Raw genomic sequence first — 12,812 nt, 5'->3', positions numbered from 1 at the left:
GAGGTCATGTCACTACTTGGATTGGGTATCTTCTTCAGATCTATTGTGGTATTTTCCATATTAGTATTTCCACAATTTGGTGGTGACTTGCTGATGGTTTTGACTTATTTATTTGTTTTTTGACTCCTCCATTTAGTTCTCTTGTGTTGGCTTATATTATTTTCCTCTCCAGATGGAGAAATGTGGCATGCTATTGGTCAGCTATATTTACTCATCTAGACACCTCATATTAGTGTTGTTGAGCTGGATTATATTGGGGTCCTTTTAATATAGATTTGGTTGGTCATCAGATTGATTATTTTCCTCTCTCCACTTCTTTGTAGGTGTAGGCATTTGTCAATGTGAATATTGAGGTGAAGAAATGTGTAACATTGCCCCATAGAAGCCCACTATTGTTATTGTTGTGCCGTTACATTATTATTATTATGTTGGCTCTAATTATATTATGACCCCTTAGAATCTTATATATCGAAAGGAGGTCTTGTCATTTGTATCATCCAAGAATTGTTCATTTGTGTAATGTAAAGCAGTTTTCCCCCTCGAAGAGGCTTATTTCTAAGGCATTGATCTTTCTTTTCTATCTTTTTGTGCACTGGTTTCATAGCATTTGCTATCAGAGCTTTGGATTCTAGGGTTTCACTGCTCCAAACAGGTCAACGTGGCATTTTCACTATAAAGTTTTCGCTATGAAGTTTGAGAATCTAAAAAATAACCATTTGAGCTAAGATCATTTTGAACCTTGGGTCTGAATTTCAGATATTGTCTCGCTATATTTTCGGAGATATGATCTGAGAAACTTAGGGTTTTTGCAAGCTCCATAATTTCATCTCAAACAGGTCATCTTGGAATTGTCGTTATAGATTTTTTTCTACGAATTTTCCGACTCTGAAATTAAAACCCATTTGAGCTAAAATCCTGTTGAAGCTTGGGTCAGAATTTCAGATGTTGTCTCACTACATTTTTGGAGATATGATCCAAGGAAGTTAAGGTTTTTGAAGGCTCCCGAATTACATCCAAAACAGGTGACCATGGGAAAATCGTCATAACTTTCGCTCTGAGCATCTGATTTAAATTTCATAAGAAGGTAGCGAAAGAGGACGAACTTTAGTTTTCTTTACATTGGTTTCAGGTCCTAAGGTCAAAACAATGACACGTGGAACTTTGTACAAGTTTGCTCTGCCGAAAAAGTATATAATCAGGTCATATTGGGAGATTGGGCATAACGATTTCTTGGAGAATGCAATTTCGATCAGAATGGTGGCATTAGAAAGAGGATGTAGAGGGATACCATTGATCGCAATTTCAGAATTTGAAGATTTCAAACTAGATAGTTACAATTGTTTCAAGATCGAGCTCTTGAAAGAAAGAAAAGGGATATGAGGAAGTTTGATGGCAAGGATCCGGTAACATGGATACTATAGATGGAGAAATATTTTGATCTACATGATGTGCAACTGTTACAAAAGGTATGTATTGCATCTTTATATTTAGAACCGAATCATTTTGTATGGTATAGAGGGATTTTTTCTCGTAAAGCACTTGTCACTTGGTCAATTTTCACGGATGAAATGATAGCACAATATGAGACAAAGAGCAACACCTTCTTTAGCCAATTGATAAATTTCAAACAAAAGGGTTCAATGGCAGAGCACATTGGGGAATTCCAAAAATTGAATACAACGGTAAATGATATTCTAGAGAAGAAAAGGATTGATGTCTTCATAGGGACTTTAAAAGATAACATCCAACATGAGGTTCACCTTTGGGAACCTGATTCATTGGAGAAGGCATACATGTTGGCAAGAAAAGTGGAAAGAAAATGTATGGAAACAAGGAAGTCTACCACTCACAACTATAAATATGGAAGTGTTGTTTATCCTAGCCTTCCACAACCTATAAGGTTGACACCACAAAAATTGGAAGAAAAAATAGCAAAAGGGCTTTGTTACAATTGTGATAGAAAATACACTAAAGGTCATAAGTTTGCTGAGAAGAAATTGATTTACATAGATGGGGAAGAGGAGCAAGAAAAGGAACAAGAAATGTCAAAATAAGAGGATATACACCAGGAACCAATCCTAGAGAAAGAAGAAATTAATCTGACCATATCTTGTAATGCATTAACAAGAATTACCACTCCTCAAACTCTCAAGATGTAATGGCATATCAAGAAGAAAAAGGTAACAATGTTTATTGATTCAGGTAGTACCCATAATTTTATTCATTGTAAGATATCCAAGGAATTGAATTTCTTCCTATATCTGGCACTAGAGTGTCAAGTAATGGTTGCAAATGGAGGAACCAGAAATTGCTCTGGAAAGTGCCATAATATCAAGCTATCCATGGGAGAATATGTCTTGAATAGTCCAATGCTTTCCATTCCAATGGGTGGTGCAGATGTTGTACTAGGAGTTCAATGGCTACAATATTTGGGTATGATAGCTTTTAATTTTTAAGAACTTTTATTGAATTTTTTTTGGAAGGAAAGGAGGTTGAATTAAGGGGTATCGCAGGGAAACCGGGAAATATAATCAACTCTAACAGGATGACAAAGCTTCTAAAGAAAAAACAACAGTGCGAAATTTCACAATTATGTTCACTAGAGGTACCCACATCGAAATCATCTATTTCTCCAGATCTCCAAAAAGTTATGGACAATCATTCCAAGGTATTTGAGACTCCCAAAGTCCTCCCACCTATTCATGATCATGATCATGCTATTCATTTGATTCCAAAAAGTGTTCCCCCAAACATCAGACCTTACAGATATTCATATGCCCAAAAGAGTGAAATTGGACATATGGTTGCAGAAATGTTAGAGGTTAGTATAATTCAACCTAGTCAAAGTTCTTTCTCTGGTCAAGTGGTATTGGCACACAAGAAGGATGGATCGTGGCACATGTGTCCAGATTATAGGGATCTCAACAAGCTTACTATTAAAGATAAATTTCCCATTCCTGTCAATAATGAATTATTGGATGAATTACATGGAGAAATTTACTTCACCAAGTTGGATCTTCGTTCAGGATATCATCAAATCAGAATGAAGATTGAATACATTACAAAAAAAACATTTAGAACTCATGAGGGTCATTATGAATTTTTGGTCATGCCTTTTGGCCTTACCAATGCACCTTCTACATTTCAAGGTTTGATGAATTCCATTTTCAAACCCTTAGAAAATTTGTGCTAGTATTTTTTGATAATATACTAATCTACATCAAGTCTTGGAAGGATCATGTTCAACATGTTGACAGGGTGCTCAAACTATTGGAGGAGAAACAATTATATCCAAAAAGATCCAATTGTTTCTTTGGAGTACAAGAGGTGGAATATTTGGGTACTCAGTTAGCTCATAGCTCATCTTATCATCCTGAATCTGATGGGAAAACTGTGATAGTGAACAAATGTTTGGAAGGATATCTTCATTGCTTTGTATCTGATAAATAGACACAATGGGTCAAGTGGTATCCTCTATTTGAATGGTGGTATAAAACTTCCTTCCATACTGTCAGACCAGGAGGTAACTCCTCAAAACAATTCATAGATATTCATTCAGGTTGGTCTTTATTATATACATGAGGGAGAGACTATTAATTTCATCTCCTCGTGACTATTTAGATTTTCTATTATTTGTTTACATCAATTTCAGTTATTCACCCAATCCTGATGATTATGTGTCAACATTCCCCCCTAATCTAGAGGGATGTTGGTGAGTCCAAGCATTGTTTTGAATCTTTCAAGGTTTTCTCTTCCAAAAGCTTTGGTGAAGATGTCTGCAATTTGCTCATTAGTCGAACAATGGCAGAGATGGATTGTTTTGTTGAAAAGTGTGCAACAAGAAATTCTTGTTGAGAATGCAACAAGATGATGGAGCTTAGTGTAAAGGAGTCGCCTTCACTAAGTGGGCCCGCAGGCAAATTTTGGCGCAAAGTCTATTTTTAGACATATGGATCATGGTCTATGAGTTGTAGGATGCTATTTATGGATGATTGGTCAAGTTGGAAAAAATAGATGGACTTCTATTTTTAGACAACAGCGGTGATACTGTCAGTCTAAATATAGAACAGTCAAATATTATTAGCCCTTAATAATATTTGGACTTTAAACTTTATCTTATTCTCTTGGAGCACTTCAGTTCGAGCTACGGATGTGGCACATGCAGCTGACAGAAGGAATCACGTGGTTACCTATGGGTTGACTGAGCTATTGCATGAAGGACTTCAGTTAGAACTCAATTGGTTGAGTTCTATGGAGTTGGATGAGCAGTTAATGGAGTTGTGTTCAGTTTGACTTTGTTAAACTAGTTGTATTTAGTCTAACTGATCAATAGACTAAGTGATGAGTTGTGTGAATTAGTTATTAATTAGTTCACTAATTATTAACTCATAAGGCAACTAAAGAATACATCAGTTAACTCAGTGCATGCACAGTTCAGTGGAGACAGGTGTTAGAGATAAGTGAAAGGGTGAGTTGTGACTATCAGTTGTGCATGAGATTTGCACATGTAGTGGATTGAGATGCCAATGAGGATTGCGTAGTAGATACCCAGTGAAATATAGCTTGTTCTCACGTGATTTTCACTTGGGGATTCATTCTTGCAGGTATTCTCAGCATGGGATTGCGCAGTAGAGGCAGGCAAGCAGCGGAGGAGATTTGGAGATCAGATCTGAGCTAGTTTGTGTGTAACAGGTGGAGATAGTACTGAGTACTTGTGAGGAGTATTGTACTATGTATTGTTACATGTTCTCAATCAATATAATATACAGATAGTTGGGGTTTTTAGCGAGATGATTTCCCCGGGATACATACTATGTTGATATGTGTGATTGATGCTTCTATGTGCGCATGCTTGTGTTTTGATTCCGCAAAATTGATGATCAACGTAGAGGAGGTTATGTATTATGCATGTTCCGCTTATAAGTGTATAATCAGGATAATCTCTGTGAATATGTGTCATATTATTCTAAATTTCTACATGTTTTGGCCTCAACATGTTGTCAAATTAGATGATATTCAGTGTTTATGTGCTTCGTTTGATCATGGAACTTTGGCTACTTGGCCAACTTTATTTTCGAGGTATTGTCAATCTTGAGTGGAGTCGATTAAATATTCAAGAATTTTCCTCAACCACACAATTTCTTTTGTTGCCTTAGCTGCTGCCGCATATTCTGCCTCTATTTTGGAATCTAATGGAACTAATTTTTTGTGTGATCTCTAGGAGACAGCTCATGATCCAAGACTCATAGCATAAACTGAAGTAGATACCCTAGTTTCTTTGTCTCCATCGAAGTCTGAATCAAAGTATCCAATGAAGCTGAAGTCGTCCACCTGTGTATACTTGATTCCAAAGTCTTGAGTTCCATTCAAGTACCTTAGAACTCTTTTTGCAACAGACCAATGTCCCTCACAAGGCTTTTGCATTAACCTAGAGAGGATTCCAACAACAAATGAAATGTTTGGTATGGTAGTAGTTAGGTAGTTGAGACTTCCTACAAGCTATCTATACTTTGTTGCATCCTCAAATTGTTTTCCTTCAATGGATGTGAGCTTTAAGTTTTGTTCCATTGGAGTAGTAAGAGGATTGCATTCTATCATGCCAAACTTGTTCAAAAAATCTCCAATATACTTCTTTTGAGAAAGGAATATGGACTTTGGATGTTGAGTTACTTCAATACCAAAATAGTAATGAACATAGCCCAAATCGGTCATTTCAAAACCTTTCCTCAATTCCTTCTTTATGGATGCAATGTAGCTTTCATTGTTCCCCGTCATCAAAATATCATGTACATATACCACAAGATATACAACTATTTTTCCAACTTTTTTGACAAATAAAGTTGCATCACCAAGATCATAATGTTTGAAATTGAGTTTCAGAAGATGCTCAGTTAGTTTTTCATACTAGGCTTGTGGTGCTTGTTTGAGTTCAAACAAGGATTTCACAAGTTTTCATACTTTATTTTCATGTCCTTTCACAACAATCCTTCAAGCTGGGACATAAAAACATTCTCTTTTATATCTCCATTCAAGAAAGCAATTTTTACATCCATTTTATGGAATTTCCAACCATTCTGAGCTGCTAGGGCAAAGAGTTTCTGGATGGTAGCCCATTTTGCTATGGGGGAAGTCTCCTCATAATCGACACCTTCCTTCTGTGGAAAACCTTTTTCCACAATCTTGGCTTTGTGCTTGTCAAGTGAGCCATTTGCTTTATACTTGTTCTTGTAGACCCACTTGCAGCCAATTGGTTTGGTTCCTTATGGAGGATCAACCAGCTTCCAAGTGCCATTATTATCAAGGCATCATACTCCTTTTGCATCACTTCTTTCCATTCATCATGAGAAGTAGCTTCTTTGAAGGAAGTTGGTTCGAAATTCGTAGACAAATTCAATTCACAATCATAAGAAACATCCATATCAACAGGTGAATCAGAGTCATCTACATCACCTCCATTTTGCCGGTTTGAATTTCTAGATCCTGTCTTTCCAACCTCATCAGGATGAACACTTTCAAGTGTCTTTGTCAGCCACTTTGGGGACCTTTCTCAGATGGTCCAGGCTGCTTCGTTGATTGAGTTGGGACTGGATCAAGATTGAGTCTCCCAATTCTATCAATCACATCACTTAAAGTATCATCCGTTGTTGGAGTTTCATGTGGGGGAGGGAGTGCTTCAGGAGAAGATTCCACAGGTTGATCTAGTATAGGAGTCCCCCATTTAATATGTGGAATCTTATTATCAAATTCTTGAAATGATTTTTCAGTTGCAAATCTATCCAAGCAATCAAGTTGCCGCTCAACAACATTGTCAGTTTTGAATGTTTCAAGAAATATTACATCTCTAGATACAACAAACGTTTTATTGAATTTATCATAGAGACAGTATGCTTTGGAGGTGTTTGAATACCCCAAGAAGATACACTTACGACTTCTTGCACCAAGTTTGTTTCTATGTACCTTTGGTATCAAGGCATAACAGGTGGAACCAAAGACCTTGAGATGCTTTACCGAAGGAATGTGCCCATACCAAATTTCATAGGGATTCTTGTTTTTGATAGAATTATATGGAAATATATTCTTTATATATATACAACACATAAAACTACATAAGCCCAAAACATCAATTTTACATTTTTGGAAAAAATCATGGAGCGCACAAGCTACACCATTCTGTTGGGGATTGTGAGGCACAGTTGTTTGATGTTTGATCCCATGTTGGTGAAGATAGTTTTCAAATTCATTTCAAGTGTATTCTTTTCCATTATCAGTGTGAATAGATCCAATATGAGATTGTGCATCATTTTCAATCCATGTATGAAAGTTCTTGAATGTTTGAAAAGCATCAGATTTGTTCTTCAATAAATAAACCCAACACATTCTGGTGTAGTCATCAATAAATGTCATCATATATTTATTTCCATTTGTATAAGGAATAGACATTGGACCACATAAATTTGAATGAATGAGTTCAAGTTTTCTATGTGCTCTTGAATGTGAATCATGAAAAGACTGTTTGCTATGCTTTCCTAGAATACAAGCATCACATTGCTTAAGTTTCCTAGGAATTGTAGGCAAACCAGTAACACCATTTTTCTTCAATAAGCAGAAGCTGTCATAGTTCAAATGTCCAAATCTAGCATGCCATAACAAACTTGATGGAAGTGTACCTTCTTCATAATGAGAATTGTATGAGAAATGTTGTGCACGAGTAGAGGTACCCTACAGCTTGAGAAGCCTTTCTTCTTCTCTCCCCCTCATGACAAGTGAGTGGTCAGATGCTTTTATCACCTCAAGCTTGTCATCAAACATATGAATGGAGTGACCTTGCTGGAAAATGTGGACCAAGGACAACAAATTTCTCTTCAGCTGTGGGAGATATAGAACATGATGCAGAAGGAAGTCTAGAAGACCAGGAAATTTAAGCCTGATTATGCCAAGCCCTAATGACTTGAGTTTTGATTGGTCTGAAAAGTATATTGCTCCATCAACATTGTCAGTAAATTCTTCAAAAAAAAAAAAACTCTATGAGTCATGTGGCAAGTTGCTCCTGAATCAAGCAACCAATCATTTTTCCAAGAAGCAAGTGAAGCATTAAATAAGTCTTCATTTACTCCGATATTACATTGTGCCACAACATAATGAGCGGATTCAGATGCTTTACATTTGCCTGTGTCATTATTTTTACCTTTGGGTTGGTTTCTTTTCTTCTCAATTTTTTCCCAAGGTAACTTGCATGTAGAGGCATCAGTGATCCATTTCTTTTGCAGTGTATGCAGTGCAAATCTGACTTTTCTCCTTGAGAGTGTCTGCCCCCCCTGCCTCTGAAATATCTTCCTCTTCCTCTTTGACCACCTCTTCCTCTTGAAGAATCTTGGGCAAGATTATTTTCATTATGACCAAGGAACACAACCTCTTCAGAGATTCAGGAGCTGTCTTCTTTCCAAAAGCTTTCTCTCTTTCAACAAATATTTTCACAAGAGAGTCAAAGGTAATATCTTTGACATTTCCATTTGCTTTCAATGACTCAAGATAATTGGAGTAAGTAGGATAAAGTGCCTTGAGAAAAGAGATAATAGGAATATCCAATTCAAACTTAGTGGCTTTGATATCATGCATTATAGATTTTACTTCAGATGCAAGAGCAAGAGGATCATTATTTTGTAATTCAAGAGTGAAGAGTTTAATCATGCGTTGAACAACTTCAAGTGCAGAGTGTGAGTCATAGAGGTATTTCATCTTTTGTAAGGCTTCAAAAGCATTTGAAAATGGCTAAATATGGAGACTCACCTCTTCACTTACAGATGCTACAATTAATGCATAAGCTTTGCTATTCTTAGTTTCCCAAATGGCAAACTCCTTGTTTGAGGTAGGCTGTTATGGCTCTTTGTCTCCATCTCCAACACACACTCCTTTCCACAACTCATTGAAAATGAGGGTGTGTTTTATCTTCCAAGACCACTCAGGATAGTTCTCCTTGCCAATGAGAACTATTCCCACAATAGATATGATTGAATGCATTGTAAAATCTGTGTACTGTAAAAAAAAAAAAACTTCTGGCAATATACTGTAAAAAATTGTACTTCTGGTGGCAAACTCTATTTAACTTTGAAAAAAATAATAATGAGGGATAATATATCAGAGTTATTAATTGGGGGAGGGGTTATGTGGTGGAGGGAGTATTAACGTATGGGGGAGGTATATATGGAGGAGGGAGCACAAGTGTATTAAAACGAGAGTGGGAGCGGTATTGTATGATGGATTATGGCAGCGCATGTATGGGGAGCGCGGTATTGTTAAGATCCAACATTCAGACAATGACCAATGACAAAATGACCAACGTAGGTTTGGATCGGTGGAGGAGAGGTATTATACGACTGTTATGCAGTGGATTTAAAACCGGAAGGACTATTCAAACATTGAGCCATACGACATAAAAAATTTGGAATTGAATACCATTCCGCTGCACCATACAAATACCATTCTGAGCATCATACACCATGTCCGAGTGGCACCATCACCAGAATGAGGTCTCGGTTTTGGCCAGCAGCTTTTGGCTCTCTCCCTTTACGGAATCTGTGGGACGAGACGAGACAGAGGTAGCGCGGTATTAACCTGGAGTATGGTGAGGAGCGATCAGTGTACCAGCGTTATCAATAACACTATGTTTGTGGTGTGTGTGTTTGTCGTGCGCTCTCTCACTTCCTGTGATAGAGGATTGATAGATCGACTCAATCAATCAGAGTATCAATAACATTAATCAATGGTGACATTCTCGGAGGCTCCTCCAATTGACGATAAGACCGGAGAGAAAATCTTCAAAACGAAATGCGCGCAATGCCAGAGAACAACGTTATTAGACTATGTCAGATTGAATGCATTATTCTGGGAAAAGAACGCGGCAACTGGTGGGAAGAGCACAAAAATCACCATGAGTGTTTTGTATGTAGGTGGAGCAACGACAGGAGCAACGTAGCAGAGAATAATAGTGAGTCGCAGGGGAATAATGATGCGTTCAGGCCAGTGGAAGCGTCAGAGCTGCCAGGCTAGCCAATCTGCATAGGATTCAGAATACCATAGGCAGAATAGGGAGTTACAAAGCAAAGGGAAGCCAAAAATGGCACTGGCTCTGATACCATGTCAGACTAGGAGGTAACTCCTCAAAAAAATTCATTGATATTCATTCAAGTTGGTCTTTATTATATACATGAGGGAGAGACTGTTCATTTCATCTCTTGGTGACTATTCATATTTTCTATTATTTATTTACATCAATTTCAGTTATTCACCCAATCCTGATGATTAGGTGTCAACACATACTGCAGCAAAAATGACCCTATTTATGGCACTTTTTGGATATCATCCACCGTCCATCACATCATCTTTAAAATAAAATTCTAAGGTTCAAGCAGTGGAGGATCACATCGAGCATCAACAACAAGTTCTCAAAATCTTAAAGGATAACCTCACTTTGGAGTAGAATAGAATGAAACAACATGCAAATCAACATCGCATTGAAATAAGTTTTGATGTAGGTGAATAGATACTTTTACGACTACAACCATATAAAAAAATGTCTCTCAAGCAACCTAGAAAGGATAATAAATCATCGCCAAAGTATTATGGTCTGTATAAGGTGTTACAAAATATTTGTACTATGGGATACAAATTAGAGCTTCCTGCATCTTCTCGAGTGCACTCAGCTTTCCATGTTTCATGCTTAAAGAAGGTTATAGGTGAGAAGCTCCCAGTTCAAACAATATTTTCAGAACTTGACGGAGAAGGAAAAATCATATTGGGACCTGAAGCAGTCACGAAAATAAGAACTCGATAGCTATGAAATCGATCAAATTCAGAGCATCTCATCAAGTGGAAGAACTGACTCACTGAAGATTCCATATGGGAGGACGAGAATTATATAGAAGCATCCAGAACTACTCAAGTGTTGAGGATAACACTTTTTGAAAGAGAGGGGCATGTTAGGTCCCTGTACTACTAGTGTAAACCCTTATTGTTATTAGTGCAACCCCCTTATTATATTATTGTGCCCATGTAGTCCCCATATTGTTATTATTGTGCCCCATAGAATCCCACTATTGTTATTTTTGTGCCCTTACATTATTATTGTATGTTGGCTTTGATTATATTATGACCCCTTAGACTCCTCTATATAGAAAGGAGGTCTTTTCATTTGTATCATCCAAAAATTGTTCATTTGTGTAATGTAAAGGAGGTTGCCCCCTCTAAAAGGCTAATTTTTAAGTCGTTGATCTATCTCTTCTATATTTTTGTGATCTGGTTCATAACACACTAGGATGGGATCTTACTCTATTTTTTTTGGACTATGTGATTAGCCTTGATTCGAAATTCACTCAGAAAAAATTGCACGAATAGGATTTTCAATAAGTAAATTCCTATTAAGGAGGTTGGAAAAAAAAAACATGTCAAGGTGTTAAGTGAGGTTCATTATCTTGATTTTGGTTCAAACATCTTTTGGGACTGTGTGGCTGGACTTCAACAGCGGGCGCTAGTTGGGAAGTGGATACATTCTAGGATGGATGGAAATCAAATGCGGGTAGGGTGGAGAAACATTGGGTTTTGATTCTTACATATTGTTCGTGGATTAGTATACTCCATAACTACTGGTTCTTTATCCAGTTCCTTCATGTTGACAATGTAGATAAGATTTTGAAAACAACTTGGGTGAATGGTCGCACTTATATGTTACTGTGACACTGGCTACCAGGTTTTGATCCTTTTGTGGAGGTTCCTTCTAAGAAATTAAGGGTCTAGTCTACCACTTGTTTTCTGGTCTCATCCATTGCTTATGGACATCACAAATTCCATTGGGAAGTTTTATTTTCTAGATGAAAAAAAACCTGGTAGATATGGATAAGAAATAGCATGGGTTTTAGTTGAAGTTGATTTCTCGGCTAGTCTTCCTATGAAGGTGGATCTCATTTGGGGCAATTTTTCTTCTTGGAAACATATAGACTACTGGGAATCCCCTTTCATTGTCTAGGGTGTCATGACACTAGACATCTCCTTGCTAAGTGCCCACTCAGATTTAGCTTTTCTGGGTACAACAATTCTCGGTGGATTCTTTCGCGTGGTAATAGGCAGACTCCTACAGGCCCAATATTTTTATCTCATCTTTCAAATGGGGATGGATGGAATTCCTCACCATGTACCTATTCTAACACTCCTCCTAATAATCCTAATTTATAAGTTGTTTACACTTTGGACTTGGTTAACAACTATGTGGATTAATCTCCTTTGCATCCCTGCCCTCTTCTATCATCAAATTTTTTGCTTCGATCTACGTCTACGGGTACTTTGTCACTTCCCAGGGATATTTATATAGATCTTGTGGGTCGAGATATTCCCCCCTCTCTTAGTTGTGATTTCCAGGCTACATGTCGTTGTGATGTGGGAACTTTGACCATTTTCAAATATCTACCCCTTCTTTGCATTATCTCCCTAATCTCTCATTCTCTTGGTCTTGTGGAAAATCTATCCACATCTTATGTGGATTGTTGAGAAATGGAAACAAGAAATTCCAGTTTAATTTGTCCTTGAATTAAACTGTGAATTAAAATCGAATTTTATTCTCATAAAAACTTGTAAATAGTTAATTAAGTTTAACTGACTTAATTAGCTTAGGAATTTCGAGTTGGAAGTCTTTCTGTGGTCATGTATATGTTCTCCCTAAAATTTTAGGGGTCCAGGATGAGTTTATTTGAATTGCAATTAGATAAATCAGTTTGGCATAGTTATATATAATTAAGCTAGTTCTAATTGTTTGTGGAACTAGT

The sequence above is a fragment of the Pinus tabuliformis genome, chromosome X (assembly GCF_031772625.1).
Source record: "Pinus tabuliformis cultivar Carrire ecotype Pingquan chromosome X, CPIR1, whole genome shotgun sequence".
Taxonomy (NCBI): Eukaryota; Viridiplantae; Streptophyta; class Pinopsida; order Pinales; family Pinaceae; genus Pinus; species Pinus tabuliformis.
Note: the sequence above shows the minus strand (reverse complement) of the source record.